A 5,082-nucleotide genomic window follows, 5' to 3' on the forward strand; every position below is an offset into this window, starting at 1 on the left:
GAAAGTACATGGAAAGTTATAAAATATGAATAAAGACCCCAGAGAGTTTTGAGGCACCTTAATAACGACGAACCCCAGGATTCCAATCACAAATTAAAGCAAAGAGCCACGAGAAAACCACATTGGAAGCGCACTTACAGGGAAAGCGAGACAAAGACTGCCCACTTCTACATTGGTAAAACAGGAAGGCTAATCTCTCGCTTCTGCAAACCGAATATTCGCATCTTAAACACGGTTGGCTTCCCTATGAGCTTTCTTCCACTAATGACTTCATAAAAACAAGTGGTAGCTGTGGATAGTTGCTTCCAAGGACGCGTAAACGAATACATGAGTCGCAAAAGGGCGGGTAATATCGACCGACTGATGGTCACGAAGTAAACTCCACCAAGTACTGCCTCGAACTGAGCCTAACAAGTACTGCGAGGAACTGAGGCCGAAAGGGTATCTCTCAGTAGTTTTATAAAGTCGAGTACTCGCAAGCTGCATGCTTCCTCCGAGAGCAAAAGGTACCTGCTGCCAAGATGAATGGGGGTGGGAACGCCGATGATCGCTTAGACTTACAGCCGAGGAGCTGTTCGTCCCACCCACGTGTAGGTTGACATTACTGCGGGGGCGGTCTCCGGTTATATCGTTTTTATTTTCATGCCATTTTAACCTGGCTGTTAAAACCGCTGAAAAAACCGGTCTCTGAGAGAACCGATTTTCCGACAAAAGCATATTATGTAGAAGCAGGCAGAAGATCAGCTGTGATAAATATAGAAATCGAACAAAAATTATAAAATTTTCTCTGGTGGTTAGTGTTTAACGTCCCGTCGACGACGAGGTCATTAGAGACGGAGCGGAAGCTCGGGTTAGGGAAGGATTGGGAAGGAAATCGGCCGTGCCCTTTCAAAGGAACCATCCCGGCATTGGCCTGAAACGATTTAGGGAAATCACGGGAAACCTAAATCAGAATGGCAGGAGACGGGATTGAACCGTCGTCCTCCCGAATGCGAGTCCAGTGTGCTAACCACTGCGCCACCTCGCTCGGTGAAAAGTGATAAGTATTTGTACGTAAAATCACCAGTGTTCTGCTACTAATTCTAATTTTTCAGAAATCTTCTCAAAAATCGTATTGTAATCAGGGATCAGACCACTGTTTGGGCGTTACGAATAGTCACTGCGAAGAGGTGAAAAGTGTGTTTGAAAAATACTTTTCGTGTTAATTTGTTCGTTTTCAAGGGCTACAGACAGCTAAAAGCATATTATGTAGCACAGGAAGAATATTATCTACGTTATATTTTTATTGCATATAATGAATAACTTGTTGTTAAGTTTTTTATTTATTATTTTTGCCATAATTTCCTTTCTCGTTTCTTATCTCATAGAAATGCCAGATACACCTTTAATCTTTTAAAGCAAATTAAGCGTTGCACGTCACTGCTACGGCACTTCGTGAAAATATTTCCAGGCTAGGAGTGGTGCAATTCAGCAATACAACGGATGTCCGGCGACGACGGCGAGGGCCTACCATAGAATGGTACTTTAAGCCATGACTAACGGCAGCAGGGACATAATTGTCTCTGCAATCCTGCACGAATTCTTATGCCATATGTTTGTTGCTCGTTTTTGTCGGCATTCTTATGAAAATAGCATTGGCTGCTTTCACCATTTGCCATAATAAGACAATAATTCAAACCACACACAATTTGCTAATAAAAGTTACTCCATTTTTAGAAAAAGGTTTACTTAGAAACGAAAAATTGTAGCTCTGCTGCTATGGCTAATTGATATTTTGGTTTTTTGCTTGGTTATTTGTAAAAAATTTATAAAAGCACATGTTGTAACTGAGACCAAACAGATACCGAGAAATACCGGTTGCTCAGAAGTAAAATACCGTTATCGGCTTTAACTGGTAAGTTTTTCCCGTCCCTAGGCACCAGGCATGTGGCCGGCTTCCCTCCGCGTTTACGCCGCCTTGTACTGGAGTTCTGAAACCAACAGCCACTGTAACTCCTGCGATTTTGAGAAATTTATGAATTAACTGATAGGCTAACCCAGAAACTTCTCCATCCCCACCGTTTGATACTCCTGTGCTCAGAGGAAATCTGTGCTTACAGATGGCTTGAGAAAATTGCTTTTAATGCGTAACTATGAGAATAAAATTCATTGCCTCTTTAATATGGGGTTGTGCAGTCTACTACTTACTACTTTTGAACTTTATAAGTAACCCGAATCTGTCGTTTGAACAGCAAGACAAATTTTGTTTTTATCTCTCTCTCTCTCTCTCTCTCTCTCTCTCTCTCTCTCTCTCTCTCTCTCTCTCTCTCTTTGTGCATGGACTGGGGTGGAGCAGTATAGAGACTTTGAAACGCGCCCTAAACCTCTCTTGGAAGTTTCTGAGTTAGAGACGGACTTCTTGAACGAATCTGAGCAGTCGCAGAATCCAGAATATGTTGCAAACCCAGAAGATGTTGAAAAATGATCCTTGATTGATTTGCATTTTTACTCTATAGATCGTGATACACAGGGCCTCCACTCCTCTTGCTTCTCCCTCTTGTTCATACACAGATGGTCCGGTACTTCGTTCTCCGTGATCCAGACTTCTATGGCTACGCTGGAAGCGTGTGCGCCACCTAACCTCTCTGTCATACGACGGTGCGTCATTACCGTACACTTCCACTAACGCAGCATCGACAAGCATCCACATCTACATCCATACTCCGCAAGCCACCTGACGGTGTGTGGCGGAGGGTACCTTGAGTACCTCTATCGGTTCTCCCTTCTATTCCAGTCTCGTATCGTTCGTGGAAAGAAAGATTGCCGCTATCCCTCTTTGTGGGCTCTAATCTCTCCTCTAATCTCTCCCCATGGTCTCTTCGCGAGATATACATAGTAGAGAGCAATATACTGTTTGACTCCTCGGTGAAGATATGTTCTCGAAACTTCAACAACAGCTCGCACCGAGCTACTGAGCGCCTCTCTTGCAGAGTCTTCCACTGGAGTCTATCTATCATCTCCGTAACGCTTTCGCGATTAATAAATGATCCTGTAACAAAGCGCGCTGCTCTCCGTTGAATCTTCTCTATCTCTTCTATCAGCCCTATCTGGTATGGATCCCACGCCGGTGAGCAGTATTCAAGCAGTGGGCGAACAAGTGTACTGTAACCTACTTCGTTTGTTTTCGGACTGCATTTCCTTAGCAAATGCATCTGCTTTACCGACGATTAATTTTATGTGGTCATTCCATTTTAGATCACTCCTAATGCCTACTCCAAGATAATTTATGGGATTAACTGCTTCCAGTTGGTGACCTGCTATATTGTAGCTAAATGATAAAGGATCTTTATTTCTATGTATTCGCAGCACATTACACTTGTCTACATTTAGATTCAATTGTCATTCCCTGCACCAAACGTCAATTCGTTGCAGATCCTCCTGCATTTCAGTACAATTTTCCATTGTTACAACCTCTCGATATACTACAGCATCATCCTCAAAAAGCCTGAGTGAACTTCTGATGTTATCCACAAGGACATTTATATATACTGTGAATAGCAACGGTCCTACGACACTCCCCTGTGGCACACCTGAAATCACTCTTACTTCGGAAGATTTCTCTCCATTGAGAATGACATGCTGCGTTCTGTTACATAGGAACTCTTCAGTCCAATCACACAATTAGTCTGATAGTCCATATGCAATTACTTTGTTCATTAAACGACTGTGGGGAACTGTATCAAACGCCTTGCGGAAGTCAAGAAACACGGCATCTACCTGGGAACCCTCCGAGTCTCGTGGACGAACAGCGCTAGCTGGGTTTCACATGATCGTCTTTTTCGAAACCTATGCTGATTCTTACAGAGTAGATTTCTAGTCTCCAGGAAAGTCATTATACTCGAACATAATACGTGTTCCAAAATGGGTTATTGCAGCGATCAGACCCGCTTGAAGGTGGGCAGCAGCCTCTGAGGAACCGTGAGCGGGCCCTTTAGTGCCAGAAGCATCTCTCCTCGCCAACTACTGAGAAAAAGTTTGCCTCCAAAGCGTAGCATGGCAGCTGGCCTCTCTTCTGCTGGGCCCTCGTTCCGCCTCATTAGAGCCTTTGATCGCACCCTGGGAGAGCCCCGCACAAACTGCAAGGCGCCTCATCTGCCTTTGATAGCGAAGCTCTTACCGAACCGCCCTAACAAGACGACGGGGCTTCGCGGTGCGGGTGGCCTGTTAACAGGGGCACACGATTACGCCCGCAATACAAACGCTCGCCGATAACAGGAACTTTCAAGATTGGTAGACGAATTACCTAAATGTTACCTAACACCGTATAATTTAGTATCTTCTCCAATTAACTATTCACAATTTTATCCAGCACCGGAAAGTGGAACACTAGGGCTACGCTGAAAGTATGCCTCCCCACTTCAGGTAGAAGACAGGGAAATCAGTTACTGTACATATTTATTAGAAGAGGTACAACAGTCGTTGAGTTAGTTCCGACGAACATGTAACCGTAACTGAGACATCTGTCATGTAGTTACAGCTTTCTGGGTCTTCGATCAACATAGCATGTCCAAATCAAATAGTAATTCATTAATATTGAGTTGAATGGATGGATTCAGAGGGTCTCCTTTTTCAGTGTACGTAAACATGTTTCACACAGTTGTGGTACATCAGAAGTGGTTTATTTATTTTCTCTGAAAATATAACTTACGTAACATCTGTGTACTTGAAATAAACGTACACCTGTTGTTACTGCTTATGTCACTGTATCGTACCTTTATATTACATATTCTCTGTTAGAGTCTACCTCTGCCAGTCACAAATCTTCAAGGTGAATCACGTAACTATTCCATTCCTTTTATTTCGCCACATTACCTACTGTACTCCAATATTATATTTACATTTAACATGTTGGTTTATGACATGATTCTCATTAATATTTATTGTGACATATGCTCTTGTGGACGAGCAGTTTATGACTGAAATTGGTCGTTTAATTAAATTTAAACGAGGCCATCTGTTCCTTTCATGCAATTTCTTATTTTTGTCACCTTTTTGTCTCGTTTGACCGGCCAAGAGTGGCCAAGCGGTTCTAGGCGCTACAGT

At 43.1% G+C, this 5,082-nt stretch overlaps 1 non-coding gene across 1 annotated transcript; it reads right to left on the reverse strand.

The window, feature by feature from the left end:
• Nucleotides 1–954: 954 nt before the first annotated feature.
• Nucleotides 955–1,027, reverse strand: Trnaa-cgc (transfer RNA alanine (anticodon CGC)). The gene has a single exon. It is a non-coding gene; the product is annotated as a tRNA-Ala (tRNA).
• Nucleotides 1,028–5,082: the final 4,055 nt, after the last annotated feature.

Source organism: Schistocerca gregaria, chromosome 8 (genome assembly GCF_023897955.1).
Source record: "Schistocerca gregaria isolate iqSchGreg1 chromosome 8, iqSchGreg1.2, whole genome shotgun sequence".
Classification (NCBI taxonomy): Eukaryota; Metazoa; Arthropoda; class Insecta; order Orthoptera; family Acrididae; genus Schistocerca; species Schistocerca gregaria.